General features: G+C 36.3%; 1 non-coding gene across 1 annotated transcript; it reads right to left on the bottom strand.

Annotated features, from left to right (window-relative positions):
• Positions 1 to 11,772: 11,772 nt before the first annotated feature.
• LOC116466188 (small nucleolar RNA SNORD55/SNORD39) lies at positions 11,773 to 11,846 on the bottom strand. Its single transcript, XR_004247427.1, has one exon. It is a non-coding gene; the product is annotated as a small nucleolar RNA SNORD55/SNORD39 (small nucleolar RNA).
• Between the last annotated feature and the right edge of the window lie 10,311 nt (positions 11,847 to 22,157).

The raw sequence follows: 22,157 nt of genomic DNA, 5'->3' as shown, positions 1-22,157 counted from the left end.
TTTACACAAAGGAAACAATTGTGAACATATTCCTAGATCTTACCTCTCTAGGTAGAATATGGTTCTGGGACTGGGCACAACCTAGGCGCGGTATGGTTTGGGGCTAAACTGTATTGCCATATGAGAATGTCTCTTACACTCTGCTGCTCTGAGGAATACTGGAGCAGTGGAACACATTACACTCTGCTCCAGCATTTTTCTTTCAGGGGGCCTATCAACCTGTTATCCTAAGCTAACCCTAATACTGGAAAAGAGAACAAGCCATTCCTTTTTATTGCTTTACAAGTACTTATAAGCAAATGATCCAGGATGAAGAAAGCTTTACTGGTGCTTCTTTGGCCTCTGTGGGCATCAGGCAGCTCTGCACTTCTCAATGGGCTTTCCTAACCCTAACCTTTCTCTGGCTGGAGGATGCTTTCCAGGTTTCCATCTTGCTTTCACATAAGTCATTCTGTCCAATGTTTCTGGAACAGGTTGTGTTTGGTCACATGATTAAGTTCTTTAGTAGTAATTTCTGAGATTTTGGTGCACCCATCACCCAAGCAGTGTACACTGTACCCAATATATAGTCTTTTATTCCTCACCCCCCAACCCTTTCCCCCGAGTCCCCAAAGTCCACTGTATCATTCTTATGCCTTTGTGTCCTCATACCTTAGCTCTCAATTATCAGTGAGAATATACAATGTTTGGTTTTCCATTCCTGAGTTACTTCACTTAGAATAATGGTCTCCAGTTCCATCCAGGTTGCTGCAAATGTCATTATTTTATTGCTTTTTATGGCTGAGTCATATTCCATTATATATATATATATATATATATATATATGCCACAATTTCTTTATCCACTCATTGATTGATCGGCATTTGGGCTGGTTCCATGTTTTTGCAATTGCAAATTGTGCTGCTATAAATGTGCTTGTGCAAGTATCTTTTTTATATAATGACTTCTTTTCCTCTGGGTAGATACCCAGGAGACAGATTGCTGGATCAAATGGTATATCTACTTTTTTTCTTTAAGGAATATCCACACTGTTTTCCATAGTGGTTGTATTAGTTTACATTCCCACCAACAGTGTAAAAGTGTTTCGTTTTCACCACATCCATGCCAATATCTATTATTTTTTGATTTTTTGATTATGGCCATTCTTGCAGGAATAAGGTGGTATTGCATTGTAGTTTTGATTTGCATTTTCCTGATTATTAGTGATGTTGGGCATTTTTTTCATATTTGCTGGCCATTTGTATACCTTCTTTTGAGAATTGGCTATTCATGTCATTAGCTCACTTTTTGATGGGATTGTTTGTTTTTTCTTGCTGACTTGTTTGAGTTCCTTGAGATTCTGGATATTAGTCCTTTGTCAGATGTATAGATTGTGAAGATTTTCTCCTACTCTGTGGGTTGTCTATTTGCTCTGCTGATTATTTCTTTTGCTGTGCAGAAGCTTTTTGTTTAATTAAGTCTCATCTATTTATCTAGGTTTTTGTTGCATTTGCTTTTGGGTTCTTGTTCATGAAGTCTTTGCCCATGCCAATGTCTAGAAGGGTTTTTTCCAATGTTATCTTCTTGAATTTTTATGGTTTCAGGTCTTAAATTTAAGTATTTGATCCATCTTGAGTTGAAATTTTGTATAAGGTAAGAGATGAGGAATCCAGTTTCATTCTCCTACATGTGGCTTGCCCATTATCCCAGCACCATTTGTTGAACAGGGTGTCCTTTCATCATTTTTTGTTTTCGTTTGCTTTGTTGAAGATCAATTGGCTCTAAGTATTTGGCTTTATGTCTGGGTTCTCTATTCTGTCCTAGTGATCTATATGCCTATTTTTATACTAGTACCATGCTGTTTTGGTGACTGTGGCTTTATCGTATAGTTTGAAGTTGAGTAATGCGATACCTCCAGATTTGTTGTTTGCTTAGTCTTGCTTTGGCTATTTGGGCTCTTTTTTGGTTCCATATGAATTTCATATGAATTTTAGGTTTGTTTTTTCTAGTTCTGTGAAGAATGATGGTGGTATTTTGATGGGAATTGCATTGAATTTGTAGATTGCTTTTGGCTGTAGGGTCATTTTCACAATACTAATTCTACATATCTATGAGCATGGGATGTGTTTCCATTTGTGTCATCTATGATTTCTTTCAGCTGTGTTTTGTAGTTTTCCTTATAGAGGTCTTTCACCTCCTTGGTTAAGTGTATTCCTAAAGTGTTTTTTTTTCCTTTTTGCTATTTTAAAAGGGGTTGAGTTCTTGATTTGATTCTCAGCCTGGTTGCTGTTGGTGTATAACAGTGCTACTGATATGTGTACATTAATTTTGTGTCCTGAAGCTTTGTTGAATTCATGTACCAGTTCTAGGAGCTTTTTGGTTGTGTCTTTAAGGTTTTCTAGGTATACAGTCATGTCACTGGCGAACAACAACAGCTTCACTTCCTCATTACCAATTTGGATGTCCTTTATTTCTTTATCTTGTCTTATTGCTGTGACTAGGACTTCCAGTACTATGTTGAATAGAAGTGGTGAGAGTGAGCATCCTTGTCTTGTTCTAGTTCTCAGCAAGAATAGCTTCAACTTTTCCCCATTCAGTATAATGTTGGCTGTGAGTTTGTCATAGATGGTTTTTATTAGTTTAAGTACGTCCCTTATATGCAAAATTTGCTGAGGCTTTTAAGCATAAAGTTGTGAACCCAGAAAATCTGAGACAGGTCTCAGTTAATTTAGAAAGTTTATTTTTCCAAGGTTGAGGACACATCTGTAACACAGCCTCAGGAAGTCCTGACAAGTGCCCCAGGTGGTTGGGGCACAGCTTGGTTTTATTCATTTTAGGGAGATATGAGACATCAATCAATATATTTAAGAAGTACATTGGTTCAATCTGGAAAGGCAGGACAACTTCAAGCAAAGGCAGAAAGACTCAAAGTGGGGAGGGGGCTTCCAGGTCACAGATAGGTGAGAGACAAATGGTTACATTCTTTTGAGTTTCTGATTAGCCTTTCCAAAGGAGGCAATCGGATATGCATTTATCTGAGTGAACAGAGAGATAACTTTGAACAGAATGGCAGTTTTGCCCTAAGCAGTTTCCAGCTTGAGTTGTTTTTTTTTTTAACCTAGCGATTTTGGGGGCCCAAGATATTTTCCTTTCATATTTTCCCCTTTTTCTTTTTAAAAATATTTTGGAGAAAGCATTTTACAAGAAAACGAGTCTCTGGTTTCAGGTTTCATCCTATCTCTCATGGCTAGAACAGTTTATTTTTAGATGGGTAGGTCCCAAAAGCTCATTTTTAGCAGGTTGTGAAGTCCCATGTCCTATAAAGAGAAATAGATGGGAGGAAGGGAAAAAAAGCAACAACAAACAAAGGAAAAATCCTGGAAAAATTGATATAGGCCACATTACTCTGAAGTCCATACACTAGTAGGCAGGTATGAAAGTGGCTTATGTATGTAAATAGGCTACTCTTGTTTTCTTCAGAAGTTTAAATTGTCTGGCTTCAGTTTGGAGGGCTTTAAGAAAGCACAACTTAGTTTCCAGTGACTCCAAAGTAAGAAAAATGGAAAAAAGAAGCAAAAAATTGAAAACATTATTTTGAAGACACATAGCCAAGAAAAATTAGAATTTGGTTCAAACTGTAGAAAATAATAAAAATTGAAAAAACATTAGGCAAGACTAGAATCTAACAACAGGTGTCCTATAGTTTTGAAACATAATTATTCTTTCTCCAGTTTTCCATTTCTACTGAAAACAAATCATGGTAGAACTGGCTTGCTTTATTACATTTGGTCTAACTATTTGTATATGGTGCAGCAAGAATAATTTTTTTTTACATAGGCTTTTAAATTGGCTTTGGTGGAACTTTTAAAATCTCAGATAAGAATTTTTAAAGCCAAGCCCAGTCACAGGTTTGTGTCATTAAATACCTATGAGTTGGGTGAATTTTGCCTCCTCTTGAGGTTCCAAGATAAACTTGGGGCTTCTGAGCCTGTCAGAAAGTGACATTCTTTATTTACCACCGGTTAGAAACCCTGTATGTGGACTGTGTACACAAAATAAGGCCAGTTTTTCCAAGGGCTTTATTGGCTCCATAAGTGAAATTTGATTCCTTAAAGGAAAGCACATCTTTCACAGCTTTTAGTATATTCTTATGAACAAAATTTGAAGCATATTTCTCTCTAGCTGATTTCTCCAGAATTTGGAAACTATTTGTGAATATTTTTAACTTATGGCAAAACAGTTATTTGCAATAAGAAAAATAAGAATTATTATTATTATACCACAAAATAGGATCAGAGGTCATTGTAAAATAAATAAAATAAGAAATGGATTCTTATTACTATATCACAAAATAAGATCAGAGGTCATTGTAAAATAAATCATTCATTTAACCAATGATAACTCTAAAAATTAAAAAAAAAAGGTGAAAACCTTTATTCTTTGAGAGAGGAGACTTAATTTTCCAAACAATGAGTCCTAATAAAAACAGCATGAAGCCAATTAAATTTGTTTTTCAAAATTTTATAACTAATATATAAAATTTTAATCTTAACCATAAGCTATAACTTCCATAAGCCTTTTATAACCTGTATTAAGGAGTTAGTTAATGCTTTCAAGAAAATCTCATTAATCTGACACAGGGGCCCATATGTCAGTCTTACATCAATATGCCCTTGACATTAATGATTAATTTATAGAAAAATTGAACTTATTTTATCTCAAAATTGGCCCTTACAATCTTACGCACCTACCTCTTCCACAATAGTCCCTGAGCCTTGAGGAGTTGAATAGCTTTAATTTCTTGCCCTGTGTCTCAAGAATGCAGTTTATTTTGATTGGCATCTTCTATGGGGCCTGAAGATGAGGCTTTAATTGCTGTCAGTGTTTAAGATTTAGCAGCACTTGGTGTCATTTTTAGACCCAGGAGTCAAAGCCCTGTAACTCAATGTCATAAGGACTTTAAAAGCACATAAAGGGAGATACATAGATGTAATAACCTTAATTTAAAAAAATTTTCATGTCAGTTTTTTTCTAAGCAAACCAAAACTTAATAATAATATGACAACTTGATCACATTAAAGATTTTTTAATATAAATCCTCTTATTGTGACTTGCACCAACCATTCATGACATGCTTGGACTTTCTGCTTTGTCCTGATCATCCCTCCTTCTGAAACAATCATTTTATTTTAGGACTAAATTTACCATACAAGGTTCTTTCTCACATAAAATTATTTCTCTTTAAGCTCTTTTACGACAAAAATATCTCTTTATTTTTATAACTTTCTCTGGATCTCTTTTTTTTTTTTTTTTTTGAGGTGGACTCTCACTCTGTTGCCCAGGCTGGAGTGCAGTGGTGCAATCTCAGCTCACTGCAAGCTCCGCCTCCTGGGTTCATGCCATTCTCTTGCCTCAGCCTCCTGTATAGCTGGGACTACAAGTGCCCGCCACTACGCCTGGCTAATTTTTAGTGGAGACGGGATTTCACCATGTTAGCCAGGATGGTCTCAATCTCCTGACCTTGTGATCCTTCTGCCTCGGCCTCCCAAAGTGTTGGGATTACAGGCGTGAGCCACCACACCCAGCCTGGATCTCTTTTTATTTTCTGGTTCCTTTTGTTTTGTTTTATACATAATCTTTAAATAATCTTTGAATTAGACAAAACTTCACCATTTTTTAAAAAGGACACACTTTTTTTTTTAGTGAGATGTTTTCTACTATATGTATTTATTAGAAATTACCCAAATAATGAGATATCTATTAATTTAATATAACTTTGCATTCTAAATTATGAATTTAGAAATTATGAATTTAGTTTATCTGCAAGTATTTATCTCATTACACTTGCCAAATTATTTTAATTGATTACCTAGATTATTTATGAAAACTGTGATAGTCATCATTTAAAGTTATGAAACTACCATTGAAAAATTATAACTGAGACAGTGAAAAAAGATTTGACCTAACTGACTCCATCTTGCTCTTAACCTTTAAGTTATCCTTGTTCATTCCTGGGCATAGGCTGAACTAACTTTGGAAAGAACTTAGTTTATAGTTTAGCTTTGAAACAAAGATGATAACTGTCCTTTCCCAAAACAAGCCTCCTTATTGCCTGTGGACTAGACTGCTTAAAGCCACAAGATTAGAAGTTATGGTAATCTTACCAAATTTAAGATGCAGCTATTTTCATTAAACTGATATCAATTAAAAATTACACAAGCAAAGATCATTCTGTTTTAGGCTGGGTTTATAGTTTTGTAACCCCTGTGCCAAATTTTGACACCTTATAGTATCTGGCAGAGATAAGTATGAAATTGCTTTATTAATAAGTGCAAACCAAAATATATGCTGACCAAAACATATGCTGGCAATTCTTAAGACATTTCTAATATTACTTTACTGATCATTGTAAGGCTAGCTTATTTATTAAAGATTTTACTTAAACTACATAAACTTGAAAAGGTATTTGACTAGTCTTTACTTTTTTAGTATCTGATTTAAGCACTTTTTAAAAGCTAATTAGAGCTCTTTTATATCTTAGTAGTGAAACATTGTGTACACAACATATAAATACATAGACATATTAGGCATGCCAATAGAAATACATTTTATAATTCATAAAGACCTCCCACTTTTTTTTCTTAGACTTCCAGATTTTTGATAACCTGTTTTACAACCCTAAGCAGTTGTCAGCTAAATAACCTTAAAATTTCATATTAAAGGAAACAACTCAGGTGAAAATCAAGTAGCAAAATTTATATCCTAAGGTACAAAGAGAAAAGATCTGGTGGTGCTAGAGGGAGATATTTTCACAGTGCATTTAAAAGATTTTTTTAAAAAACAAAGACATTTATGAGTGTCTAAACTACATTATTCCTTAAAAACCTAAAAGTAGCCTCTGTTACAATAATCATTTTAGTCAAAAAATCAGGTGAAGACAGAATTCCAACAACTGAGAAGAAAAAAAAAATTGTTCAAAAAAAACCAAGATCTTGGGAGAGAAAAACAAACAAACAAAAACAAAAACATGAAGCCCTTAAAATACAAACATGCACACATGCACACATACACACACGTCTTGTATGTTAGCATTTTAAGTAAGCTGACTTTTAACCACTGAGCTCCTTTAAAAAAAATCTTTTAAAATCTCATTATCATGTTTCAGCTAAGACAAAATGCTGCTAAACTAACAAGGATCACACAAATTATACAATTTCTGAGTGCTCTAAGTGTAAGCAGAAATTAACACCAGCTGGTAGTTAATGCTACTTTAGTCTGAAAAGAATTTGATGCTTCAATTCTCTATTTGTTCTCTTTCAGACTTTTAGTTGTAGGCATTTAATGCTCTTAGCACCACTTTTGCTGTATCCCACAGGTTTTGATAGGTTGTGTCACTATTATCATTTAGTGCAAAGAATTTTTAAATTTTCATCTTGATTTCTTTGTTGATCCAAGGATCATTCAGGAGCAGGTTATTTAATTTCCATGTATATGCATGGTTTTGAGGGTTCATTTTGGAGTTAATTTCCAAGTTTATTCCAGTGGGGTCTGATAGAGTACTTGCTATAATTTCAACTTTCTTAAAATTTGTTGAGACTTGTTTTGTGGCCTTTCATATGATCTACCTTGTGCTGATGAATAGAATGTATATTCTGTAGTTGTTGGGTAGAATGCTTTGTATATATCTGTTAAATTCATTTGTTCTAGAATGTAGTTTATGTCCATTGATTTTGTTGACTTTCTGTCTTGATGAGCTGTCTGGTGCTGTCAGTGGTGTATTGAAGTCCCCTGCTATTATTGTGTTGCTGTCTATCTCATTTCTTAGGTCTAGTAGTAACTGTTTTATAAATTTGGGTACTCCAGTGTTAGGTGCATATATATTTAGGATTATGATATTTTTCTGTTGGACTAATCCTTTTATCATTACATAATGTCCCTCTTTGTCTTTTTTAACTGCTTTTACTTCAAAGTTTGCTTTGTCTGATATAATAATATCTACTCCTGTTTGCTTTTGTTGTCCATTTGCATGGAATATCTTTTTCCACCCCTTTAACCTAAGTTTATCTGAGTCCTTATGTGTCAGATGAGTCTCCTGAAGACAACAGAAACTTGGTTGGTGAATTCTTATCTATTCTGCAATTCTGTATCTTTTAAGTGGAGCATTTAGACCATTTACATTCAATGTTAGTATTGAGATGTGAGGTACTATTCCATTCATCGAGCTATTGGTTACCTGAATATCTTTTTTTTTATAAGTCATGTGAGATTTATGTTTTAAGAATGTTCTATTTTGGTGTATTTCAAGGATTTGTTTCAGGATTTAGAGCTCCTTTTAGCAGTTCTTATAGTGCTGGATTGGTAAAGATAAATACTCTTAGCTTTTGTTTGTCTGAAAACGACTGTAACTTTCCTTGATTTATGAAGCTTAATTTCACTGGATACAAAATTCTTGGCTGATAATTGCTTTGTTTAAGAAGGCTAAAGATAGGACCTCAATACCTTCTAGTTTGTATGGTTTCTGCTGAGAAATCTGCTGTTAATCTGATAGGTTTTCTTTTATAGGTTACCACTTGCTTTTGCCTCACAGCTCTCAAAATTATTTCCTTCATCTTGACTTTAGATAACCTGATGACTATGTGCCTAGGAAATGATCTTTTCGTAATAGATTCCCCAGGTGTTCTTTGAGCTTCTTGTATTTGGATGTCTAGATCCTAGCAAGTTTTAGATTTCTCTTCTTTCTCAAGAATACCGATTATTCTTAGGTTTGGTCATTTAACATAATCCCAAACTTCTTGGAAGCTTTGTTTATTTTTTAAAATTCTTTTTCCTTTGCCTTCATCAGATTGGGTTAATTTGAAAGCCTTGTTTCTGAGCCCTGATGTTGTTTTTTCTACTTGTTCAATTTGATTGATGAAACTTGCAGGTGCATTTTGCAATTCTCTAAGTGTGTCCCTTAATTCCAGAAGTTGTTTTTGTTTTGTTGTGTTGTGATTGTTTTCTTATTTATCTATCTATTTTACTGGAGATTTCTCTATTCATATCGTGTGTCTTTTTTTGATTTCTTTAAGTTGGAGTTTACCTTCTTCGGGTGCTTCCTTGATGAGCTTAATAGTCAACCTTCTGAATACTTTTTCAGGCAATTCAGAGATTTTGTCTTGGTTTTGATTCATTGCTTGTGAGCTAGTGTGACCTTGTGGGGGTGTTAAAGAACCTTTTTTTTTGTCATATTACCAGAATTGTTTATCTCATTTGTTCTCATTTGGACAGACTATGTCAGAGGGAATATCTGGGACTCAAGGGCTGCTGTTCAGATGCTTTTGTCCCGTGGGGTGCTCCCTTGATGTGGTGCTCTCCCTTTTCCCCTAGGGATGCGCTTCCTGAGAGCCGAACTGCAGTGATTGTTATTTCACTTCTGGATGTACTCACCTAGTGTAGCTACCAGGCTCTGGGCTGGTACTGGGAAGCATCTGCAAAGAGTCCTGTGATGTGATCCATCTTCAGGTCTCTCAGCTGTGGATACCAGCACCTGCTTTGGTGGAGTAGCAGGGGAGTGAAGGGTCCATGGTTTTTTTTTGTTAAGTGCACTGGTTTTGTGTTGGTTTGCCTCCACCCAGGAAGTGGCACTTTAAAAAGCTCATCAGCTGCAGTTGTATAGGGAGGATACAAGTTTGCCCTAGGTGGCATTTGGATAAGTATTCAGGTTTCTCAGGTCGTGGACAAGGCCATAGAGCTCCCAGCGGATTATGTCCTTTGTCTTTGGCTATTAGGGCAAGTAGAGAAACACCATCAGGTTGGGGCAGGGTTAGGCATGTCTGAGCTCAGACTCTCCTCAGGAGGGACTTGCTGCAACTGCTGTGAGGAATGGGGGTGTGGTTCCCAGGCCAATGGAGTTGTTCCCATAAGGATTATGGCTGCCTCTGCTGCATCACAGAGGTCACCAGGGAAGTGGGGAAAAGTCGGCAGTCACAGGCCCCACACAGCTCTTATGTAACCCACAGCCCAAATGGTCAGTCTGACTCCTCAACAGCACCGAATTTATTTCCAGGCAGCCAGTGAGGAGGGCTGAGAGCTTGCCCAGGCTACAAGCCTCCTGGCTGAGAAAGCAAACTGACTCACAGTTCCCAAATGTCCCACGGAGCATGTAGTGGCAATCCACCTTTTTCGAAGGGTCTGTGGATTATCTCAGCTTTCCTGGTATGTTCCTGTTGTAGTTCTTGGAGCAAAAGTTCATGATGTGGGTCTCCACATGCTGCTTTGTCCATCCGAGTTCAGTCTGCATTTTTCAATGATAAACACATTTGTTTTGGAAACACAACCACCATATCATCATCAAATATAACATAGTTGATGGTAACATAAATTACCAGTACATATTCAAATTTCCTAGTTGTCTCAGAGATACCTTGCTGTGTTTCAGAGATACCTTGCTATGTCTCAGAGATACCTTGATATGTTTGAATAAAGCCCCAAACAAAACATATACACTGCTTTGTTTTTTTCCATAACAATATCATTCAATATACTACATATTGTATTATTTATTTGCTCATTGTGTATCTCTCCCATTGGAAGATCAGCTTCAAAATATCAATTATCAATATCAATTATACCACTTTTACTATTTTAGTGGTTTCCTTTAAGTTTGCAATGTACACTTACAACTAATCCAAGCCCTCTTTCAAATAACACTGTACCACGTTATAGATACTGTAGTTACATTACAACAGGATATTTTCAATTCCCCCTTCCTGTATCTCATAACAGTACTGCCATTCATTTTATTTATCAATAAGTGATAATCACTGAATATATGTTGCTACTTATTATTTTAAACAAATAGCTATATGTTGTGTAAATCATGAATGATAAAAATAGAGTGTATTTATTTATGATCCACATTGATCATGTGATTCAAATTTCTAACTTATTGCATTTTCCTTCTTTCCAAAGAACTTCTTTTAACATTTATTGCAAGGTAGGTTTACTGGCAACAAATTCCCTTAATTTTATCTGAGAAAGTCTTCAATTTTTCTTCACTTTTGAAGCATAATTTCAAAGATAAAAAATTTTCTAGATTGGCTATTTTTACTCTCCAACACATTAAATATTTTCATTCTACTCTCTTTTTGTTTCATGGCTTCTGAAGAGAAATCTGATGTAATTCTAATCTTTGCTTTTTCTACAGGGAAGGTGTTTCCCATCCACTCTGGTTTCTTTCATAGTTTTCTTTGTCATTGATTTTTTGAGATTTGAACATGATATCCCTAAGGGTTTTTTTGTTTGTTTTTTTTTTTGAGACAGAGTCTCGCTCTGACGCCCAGGCTGGAGTGCAGTAGCGCAATCTCGGTTTACTGCGGGCTCCGCCCTCCAGGATTCATGCCATTCTCCTGCCTCAGCTTCCCGAGTAGCTGGGACTACAGGTGCCCACCACCTTGCCTGGCTAATTTTTTGTATTTTTAGTAGAGATGGGATTTCACTGTGTTAGCCAGGATGGTCTCAATCTCCTGACCTCATGATCTGCCTGCCTCAGCCTCCCAAAGTGCTGGGATTACAGGTGTGAGCCACTGTGCCTGACCGGGTTGATTTTTTTTGGTGCCTGTTGTTTGGAGGTGTTAACTTTGAGAAATTCTCAATCAATATTATTTCAAATATCTCATTGGGTTCCCTTTCTCTTTGTCTTCATCTTCTGGTATTCTTATTATATATGTTACACCTTTTGTAATTGTTTTACAGTTCTTAGATATTCTGTTCTGTATTTTTCATTTTTTGCTTTGTGCATTTTTTTTTCACATATGTGACTCTTCAAAGTTCACCTCTTCACTGCACACTCAGGAGTCTGCAGCATTACCAAGGTGTCATCATACACTGCATTTCAATTTTGGAGGTATTGATTAACTTCTCCAAGCTCATTGAATTTTTTTTCTCAGCTGTGTTCAGCATACTAACGAGCCCATCGAAGGTATTTTTTATTTCTGTTAAAGTGTTTTTTATTTCTAGTATTTCTTTTTCAATTTTCCTGATATTTTAACAATATTGAGTTTCCATCTCTTTGCTTACATTGCCCATCTATTCTTGAATATTGTCTGCTTTTTTCAGCAGAATGCCTAGCATATTAATTGTAATTTTTTTTTTTATGGAGTTCCACTCTTGTTGCCAGCCTGAAGTGCAATGGGCGTGATCTTAGCTCACTGCAATCTCCACCCTCTGGGTTCAAGTGATTCTCCTGCCTCAGCCTCCTGAGTATCTGGGATCACAGGTGCCCACCACCATGCCCAGCTAATTTTTTGTATTTTTAGTAGAGACAGGGTTTCACTATGTTGGCCAGGCTGATCTTGAACTCCTGACCTCAGGTGATCCACCTGCTTCGGCCTCCCAAAGTGCTGGAATTACAGGCATGGGCCACTGCACCTGGCCCTAATTATAGTTATTTTAAATTACTGGTTCAATAATTTGAATTTGAATTTGAATAACTCTACCACATCTCAGTCTTGTTTCAGTGCTTTCTCAGTCACTTCAAAAAAAAAACTGTCTTTTTTGTCTTTTAGTATGTCTTGTAATTTTTTGAAAGCAAGTTATGATGTATTGGGTAAAATAAACTGAACTAAGTAGGCATTTAGTGTGAGGCTTTATGTTTATATGGCTAGGGCTTAGATTGTGTTTATTGTTTGCTATAGCTGTAGATGTCAAATGCAAAAATTTTCTCTGATGCATTGTTTTTGTCTCCCTATTGTTTTGAGGCTTTTCTAGAGATTTCCTCTTAAATAAGTTCTGAGACATAGTTAGATTACACTTTTATTACACAAAAGACCTATTAATTTGTTTTTAACATGTGGGGAAAGGTAAGGTATTCTATCAGCCTATAATTTGGTCTCATTTTTTTAGTTTGCTCATACCCCCAAGCTGTGACATTCACAAATGCTTTTTAATAACGTTTTGTTTTGTTTCACTCATTGGTGAAATGGGAAGGCTAGTAGGGACTGGGTTTTTCCCTTCTCTTGGGTCAGTTGGTCCCTAGTAAAACCCCAGTTAGCTAGACTGTGGTAAAATACTTTCTCTTGAAGGCAGAGCTTGTTAAGAAAAACAAAATTCTCTGGGCATATTCCAAAATGTCTGCTTTTCCCTCCCTCCTGCTGAAACACAAGGAGATTTTTCTCTAATTTTCACTGTGAGAATTTGTAGGGATCTTAGAAGTAAAATTCACATACGTATGTGTCTCCCTCCCCAAGACTACTCTCTCTATCTGAAATTTTTAACTCTCACACTCACCCATACCGAGCCTCTAGCAATTTATCAATTACAATGTAAGTTTCCCTACCCCAATACTGATTGTCACTAAGGTTTCTGCTCCTGGGCCTCAGCTGCAGTAAGTTGTGATCTTCTAATGTGGGGACCAGTGGTTTGTCCTGTGGCATCAATTCTCTGATGGATTTAAAAAGAGTTGCTGATTTTAAGTTTGTTCAATATTTCTCTTGTTGTGAGGATGGGAGTGACAACTTTCAAGCTCTTTACCTTTCAGACTAAAAACCAGATGTCTCTTGACTCATTTTTATCCTGGCTATGTATTAAACTTTTCTACTTCTTAGTATACTTAGTGATTTTTTTATTGGATCCTGGATGTTGTGATTTTATTTTGTAGAATTCTGAATTTTGTTAAATTTCTTTAAATAATGTTTACTGTGTTCCCACAGGTAATTAGAGAGTTTGCATATCAATTTGATCCTTTTGAGTCTTGAGTTTAACCATTTTCATAGAGTGTTGACTAGCTTTTCCTTTAGGAGTCTTTGATGAACTGTGTAATCATTCAGGTTTCTTCATGAGGCTTTGGAATTTACATGATGCCAAATCCTGTATAAATTCTGGGAATTGGCTGGGCATGGTAGCTCATACCTGTAATCCCAGCACTTTGGGAGGCTAAAACAGGCAGATTGCTTGAGCCCAGTAGTTCGATACCAGCCTGGGCAACATGCCAAAGGCCTATCTTTATACAAAATACAAAAGTTAACTAGGCATGGTGATGCATGCCTATAGTCCTAGCTACTTGGGAAGCTGAGGTGGGAGGATCACCTGAGCCAGGGGAGGATGAGATTGCAGTGAGCTGTAATCATACCACTGCACTCCAGCTTGGGTGACAGAATGAGACTCCATCTCAAAAAAAAAAAAAAAATCTGGGAATTTTTTGGTTTGCACCCCCTGCCCTCCCATCCTACTAAATTTTCTTTTCTCAGAAGTTGTTCTTTGTCCAACTTTGTGTCACTCTTGCATGTGCAGATTGGTATTTAGTCAAAGACTCAAGGACAGACATACACATATTTCTGGAGCTATTTCTCTGCATATGTCCCTTTCTTAGTAATCTGCCTTGCAAATTATAGCCACCTCACCATTTCTGGTTTCCAATTGCTGTATCTCCAAATCAGCAAGGCTTCTAGACTATGTCTGGATTCCCCCTCCCTGTGCCATAGTTTTAAAATACCTCCAGGCATAAAGCCAGGGCAACTCTGGAGCTCACTTTATTTGTTTACCTTCTTTCAGAAATCACAGCCCTGAACTGTCTGTTGTATAATGATGGAAGACAATTGTTTCATATATTTTGTCCTGTTTTCTAGTTGTTAACAATAGGAGGATATATCTGGACCCTTTTACTCTTTCATGGAAGGCAACCTTTCTTCAAGGAGTGATTGGCATCAGGGAAGTCCATTCTTTCCAGAGCAATTCCCACTAGGTCTCACAGAAATTAGGCCTTATTATCTGCCTCTCTTCATTCCTTGACATTAGCACAATAGACAACATCAATATATTTTTAAAAGCCTGATTTATTCATTCTGGAAAACACCATATGTGATACTTCTACATAACAGTCAAAAGTTGAGCTTCAGAAATTTCAATCCAATTCATTTCAAGACCACATGAAAACATTGCCATGACACCTTCAATCTTCTCTGCCCCAATTATGGAAAAAGAATTCATACCCATTATCCAAGTATGGTAAATATTTTTTAGAGATTAATCAATCTAAATGTTAACTTGGAAAATACATTTTTCCTAAAGGAAACATAATACAATAGGATGAAATGCCAACTAAAATAAAAATAGCTTTCTACAATATTATGGAGAACTGTTCAGCTTTTGGGTCCACATTTTCTTGAATCTCTCTATTTTCAAATTTGCTTTATCTTTGAAAAACTTCAAGGTTTATCAAAATGGTCTTTCAGTGCAGAGAACATCTGCATAATGACTTTATGTTCACAAATCATATAAAAGGAGAATCAGAGAAAAGCCTGAAGCTTTTAAGTATAGTTCTTTCCAGTGTATGACATCTCCAACAAAGTTTTAGAGATTCACAGTACTTATTCTAAGCCCTAGGTTAAATCACATTTTTTTCCTCTGCCTCCAGCAGTCTTTTTAAAAAGGAATCTTTTCAAAGAAAGTGGCCAAAGAAGGAGTGTCCAATTATGAGATGAAGGCACACAAGGATTTCTTCCCCTCTTTCAAGATTTTTCGTTCTTTCTCTTATTTGGTTCAGAGGCATATAGATTACCTCAATCTAATCCTGCCACCACGTAATCAAGGTTCTGGGTCAAGTAAAGATGCATGAAGTTGAGCAAATTCTCAGATCTCCCTTTCTCATGTACAAAATAATAGTATCACATAGCTCACAGGGCTGTTTTGAAGACCAGGTAATTTTTTTTAAAGAGACAAAAAAAATATATATCTCTCTTTGCTTTTTTATGATGCTCCCAATTTAGTGTTATTGAGTTTTATAATCATATATTCTCTGCATGTATATGTTCTAAAATCACGTAAAAAAAGTGTATCAGAAAACTATTTCAGATTAAAGGTTTTTGAAATTTTAAAGTCTTTCTGATATGGGATAGGGATAGGTTTTTTTGCTTAAAAAGTCCTCTGGTGAGAGAACTACATATGGTCAGGCCTATATGTGCAGAGAAGAATAGACTTAACAGTGTTGCTGTGATCTTAAATTAGAGCTTGCTGGTGACTTCATGAAGATCAAAGTATGTTATTAGGCAGAAGTATCAGTGGTCACCTCCTCCATGATCAATAGTTCAGTTCTTCTCTGAGTAAAGAAAGAATGCTACTGAGTGTGATTCCAACATCAATTGCTTCTATCTCTTGATTACTTTGTGGCCAAAAGACTGAAGCCAGAAAGCAGGGTTATGGTAGAAGCCTTGAACATGACACCTGATGGTTCCTGCCTCCTGGTATTCACATTCTTGTCTAATCACCTCCCTTGAGCATGGGTTTCATTTAGTGACCCACTTCTGATGAATAGAATATGGTAGGAGTGACAGGATGTCATTTTCAAGGTTATAAAAGACTATCACTTCTATCTTGGGCTCGTCCTCTCTCTCTCTCTCTCTCTCTCTCTCTCTTCATCTCTCTCTCCCTCCCTTCCTCTCTCTCTCTCTCTCTCATCATTTATCCTGGAGGAAGCCAGTAGCCCTTTGGAGAGGACAAAGTTGCCAGAACCTGAGGCACACCAACAAACATGTGGATGAGTTTGATCTTCCCCCATTTGATTCTTTGGATGAGACTACATCTTGTTCTAACCTAACATGATATCTTCAGCCAGAGCCTCTCAGCTAAGCCATGTAAGCCAAGTTTGGATTCTTGGCCTACAACTGTGAGATAATAAATTTTGTTGTTTTAGACTGTTACATTTTGAGGTCATTTGTTAGGCAGCAATAGATAACTAGTACAAGGATCTACATGATGTTATGAAAAAACCAAACTAAAAAAACAAAAATGGTCTATTAGTCTTAGACTCTTCTATAGGTCAGAAAACTTGGGTGTTAGTCCTGCCTCCATCTCTAACCAGTTGCGGGACCAATCTCATCTTCTTTCTGGGCTTCCGTTTCTCCATTTTTTAAAATAAGGGATTATATTAGCTTATTTTCATAGCATATAGTTTTATATTTCTTTAGGATCTATACAGTGTAAGTAATCTCTCTCACTCTCTGTCTCTTTCTGTCTCTGTCTCTCTTTTTTTTTTTTTTTGAGACGGAGTCTCGCTCTGTCGCCCAGGCTCGAGTGCAGTGGCGCAATCTCGGCTCACTGCAAGCTCCACCTCCCGGGTTCACGCCATTCTCCTGCCTCAGCCTCTCCGAGTAGCTGGGACTAGAGGCGCCTGCCACCACGCCCGGCTAATTTTTTGTATTTTTAGTAGAGACGGGGTTTCACCGTGGTCTCAATCTCCTGACCTCATGATCTGCCCGCCTCGGCCTCCCAAAGTGCTGGGATTACAAGCGTGAGCCACCGCGCCTGGCCCTCTGTCTCTCTTTATGTGTGTGTATGTCTGTATAAATATAAAAACTGTGTGTATATAAATATAAAAACTACAAAACTCTGATGAAGAATACAAAGAAGACATAGATAGAGAAAAGATAGATAGATAGATATTCCATGTTTATGGGTAGGAAGACTCAATATTGTTAAGATATCAGCCTTCCTAATTCGATCTACATATTCACCACAGTTCCAGTTAAGATCCGAACAAGTTATTTTGTGACTAGCCACAAATTAATTAGATGGTTTATATGAAAAGGCAAAAGATTCAGAAGAACCAACACAATATTGAAAAAGGAAGAACAAAGTTACCCATCTTTAAGATTTACTACAAAGCTACAGTAATCCAGACAGTGTGATATTAGTGAACAACAGATGGATAGATCAATGAAACAGAGTAGAAGACCAGAAATAGACCCACACAAACATAGCCAACTGATTTTTGACAAAGGAGCAAAGGCAATTCAATAGAGAAAGGATAGTCTTTTCAACAATGGTGTGAAATGACTAGACATCCATATGCAAAAAAAAGTTAATTTAGATTTTATACCTCTCTTAAAATGTAATTGAAAATGGAACATAGACCTAGATGTAAAATGCAAAACTGTGTGACTTCTAGAAGACAAAATCGAGTAAATCAAGCTGACTTGGCTATGGTGATGACTTTTTAAATATAACAACAAAGGCACAATCCATCGAAAAATAATTGATTACTTGAACTTTATTGAAATTAAAAACTTCTGCTTTTCAAATACCTTGTTAAGAGAATGAACAGACAAGTGACAGACTGGCAGAAAATTTTTGCAAAATGCAAAGGAAAAAAAGGAAAAAAAGACACTGTTACCCAAAATAAGCAACTTTTAAAACTCAGCAATATAAAAAATAAAACAGCCCTTAAAAAATAGGCAAAAGATCTGAAAAGACACCTCACCAAAAAAGATATGCAGATGGCAAATAAGCTCAGCATCATATATCTTTAGGCAATTGCAAATTAAAACAATGAGACACCACCGCACACCTATTAGAATAGCTACAATCCAAAACACTGCCAATACCAAATGTTGACAAGGGTATGAAGTAATAGGAACTCTCTCATTTGTTGCTGAATGCAAATGGTACAGCCACTTTGGAAGATAGTTTGGCAGTTTCTTACAAAGCTAAACATAATCTTAGCATATGATCTGGCAATCACGTTTCTTGGTTACCTAAATGAGTTGAAAACATGTCCACACAGAAATCTGCACTCAAATGTTTATTGTAGCTCCATAATTGCCAAAATATGGAAGCAACTAAGACACTTTTCTGTAGGTGAATGGTTAAACTATGGTATATTCAGACAATAAAATATTATTCAGTGATAAAAAGAAATGAGATCTTAAGCCCTCAAAATACATGGAAAAACATTAAATGCATATTGCTAAGGGAAGGAAGCCAGTCTGAAAAAGCTACATACTCTATGATTCCAACTATGTGACATTCTGTAAAAGGCAACATTACAGAGATAGTAAAAAGATTACTGGTTTTCAGTGGGCTAAGGAGAGGGAGGGAAGGAGGGATAAAAAGGAGGAGTACAGGGGATTTTTAAGGCAGTGAAAGTACTCTGTATGGTATTCTGATGGTGAGTACATGAGATAAAACCCATAGGCCCGTTCAACACAGAGAGAGTCTTAATATAACTACGAGATTTAGTTAATCATGTACCAATATTTACTCATCATATACATTATAACAAATGCACCACACTAATACAAGATGTCAATAATGGGGAAACTCTGGGGGTGGGGAAGTGCAGAGAAGAGGAAGTATTAATATATGGGAGCACTCTCTTTCTGGTCAAAGTTTTGTAAAGCTAAAACTGCAGTGGCCTCCATAGTTATGGTAAAGTATCCTTGTTCTTCTTGATATCAGTAACAATCTTTAAGGTATTTGATATCTTCTAGGTATCTCAATACATTTTATTATATGTTTGCTAAGTTGGTTAAGAGGACTCAGAGGATAGACTGGTTCAAACCTTGTCTTCAGTATTTACTAGCAATAAATTGTTAGCAAAGTTACTAAACTCTTAAACCCTGATTTTCTTATCTACACCATAGAGATAAAAAGTGTGAGGTTTAAATGAGCTAATAATTATAAATCACAGAAAAAAATGCCTAGCACATAGTAGTCACTCAATAAATGTTGACTATTATTTTGGTTATATATCACTCCATTGGTCTCTATGTGTGTCTCTCTGTTTTAATGCTCCAACCAGGAAACAGGTCTGTGTTTTAAATACTTTAACTACTTCAAAGAGCAAAACAAAAATCTTGGAGCTAACCAGTATGCCTTGCTTGTACTAGATGCTTAGTAAGTATCCGTTGATAATGATTAAATGACTACAAAACAGAAAAATGGTTGAAGGGAAATAAGAAAGAGAACTTTTTCAAAATGATTTTCTATTTGACACATCAATAAAAATAATTCTATTTTTCACCAAGCTATCTGGAGAGACGTTTTCATCCACGCCTTTATCCCAAGAGGACTTTTTTCTTCCTCAGTGTATTTATATATCAGCATTGAATGTCAGCTTGATTCTTCTCTTAATAACTTTAAAGCAGAAGTAAAAAGACAAATCTGTATCACAAAGAGAATGTACTCTCCAGGTCTTCCTGGATAGAACACAACAGCTGTGCCAACAAGTGAAGGGAGGAATCTTTAAAGGACAATTCTGAATTCTGGTTTGGAAGTGCCTTGTTTCATAGATCATTGATGGTGTAACATTTCATTGAATTAGATATTGACTACTAACAAAACCTAGGAAGCACGACACAAGTAAAGTGTATCTTCCTTAAACTCCAAAAATAGATGATCAAATTGAATACCTCTAAGTTGAAGATTGAATACAAGTATATCAATCACAGGATCCATCAACTCTTCTAGGCTATGGAAAGAATCCCATTCTTCCTTTTCAATGATGTAATTCATTTATAAATAGAAATGTTTGGGTCACAATTTTTGAGTAGCATGAAAGAGAGAATGTCAATTACAAAGAATTCACTTACTTTTCCCAACAATATCCCTTTGAGTTTCCTTTCTTCAACAAAAGCATGTGATTCATTGGTACATAACTGCTTTATTTTTGATGTGCCATCCAAGGGACCAAGTTAATAATTGTAACTATGATAATAATAGCTGATGCTAATTATGTATTTTCTCATTGCATTCTCCATGCCCTGCAGGGTGGATATTATTATTATCTTTCTTTTGCAGATAGAAAACTGAAGCTTAAGGAAGTAAAGTAAATTACACAAGGCCTAATTATTAAGTGATGAAACAGGGTTTGGATATATATGGATTCATAGTCTACTGCTCCTCTAGCTTCCTGGACCTCACCATAAAGTAATTGTAGATTTAATTCTTTATTCTCTTCTTTCTCTTACCTCTAATCAAAACTTCACTATGCTGTGTCCTGTTGACCCAAAATCTGATTGCTGATATGACAATACATTCATCACAACTTATCCCAACTAAAATCTTAGCCAGTTAATTGTTGCTGCTCCACAAAAACTGCCTGATATTCAGGTTAAAAACATGAGAGCCTATAAATAGTACCAAGGGAATTTCAGAAACCTCGATTAATTATAGAGAGAAGTATCTTAGCTTTGAGAGGTGGAGAAGCCTCCCTTCACCATCTTCCCACCATAGATGGAAGATACCTAAATGGTCTTTGTTGATTTTTAAAGATACCACCACACAATTTGGGAACCAATTGCCTATAGGTGCCTCTTCACATATGGCAAACAATATGAATGCTAATGACACTAATATAGATGCAGTAGTGCAAAGGCAGGAAAACTCATGTAGAAAGATCTACGATATGAACCTAGTTGTCCAGATGATTCTAGTCTAGTAAAATTGAATATTTGTTTCTAGTAAAATTGAATATCTTAAAGTAGTATACTCCATAAGATGTCAACAAAAAGAAGATGGGAAGTGGTGTAATTACAAAATATGCTCGAAAAAATACAACTTATAGTAGTCCCCTCTTAGACACTGAAGAATATAAATGCCCTGACAGGTCCCACAGTAAATGAACAAATTAATCCTTGCTTGAGCCAGTGTTACCAAGTGTAATGTCTATTAACATTCTTAGGTATTAGGGTTCCATGGAGCACATTTTGGGAAACATGAATGTAATCACTGAAGAGAGTAGGGGGAATAAAAGTGAATAGTGATGGCTGCAGTCAAATCATAGAATGCAAATTACTTCCATTTGAAGTCCGGATTGAGTAGAGGGAAGCTCCTACGCATCATAGGCTACTAGCTGGAACATCCCCCAAAGCTCAATGGCTTCACACGAGAGAAGATGATTTACAGCTCATGTGACAATTCAATGTGGTCATTTAAAGACATGGGTTTCTTCCATCTTGGGCCTCCATCATCCCCTAGAGGCCGAAAAGTCATCTTCTAGATTTTCAGCATGAGACAGAGAAAGAGAAGGAATAGAGGCTCTCACAGGAGGTTTTTGGTCCAAACTTGGAAGTGGTATCTATCACTTCTACTCACACTCTATGACCTAGAACTCAGTCACATGGCCATACTTAACCACAAGAAACCTGAGTAATGTAGCCTAGTTGTGTGCCCCATGAGAAGAGAACACTGTGTAGACAACTATGACTACTTTCTGCTACAGATGGAATTGAAATCTGAGCTGAAGCCAGAAAAGTTTGGAGAAAACCTTGGCCATAGAACCTAGGTAGGCTCTGTCCTTCAAGTTGTCAAGCAAACTTTCCATGGGGATGAGAGCTATTCAGTTAACCTTGGGACTGAGTATCTTGGTTAATGAGCATCAATCTATTTTTTTGCCAACTTCAAAAAGAAACTGATTGTGCTTCCTA

Source organism: Hylobates moloch, unplaced genomic scaffold, assembly GCF_009828535.3.
Source record: "Hylobates moloch isolate HMO894 unplaced genomic scaffold, HMol_V3 SCAFFOLD_3, whole genome shotgun sequence".
Taxonomy (NCBI): Eukaryota; Metazoa; Chordata; class Mammalia; order Primates; family Hylobatidae; genus Hylobates; species Hylobates moloch.
Note: the sequence above shows the minus strand (reverse complement) of the source record. Positions and strands in the feature narration are given on the sequence as shown.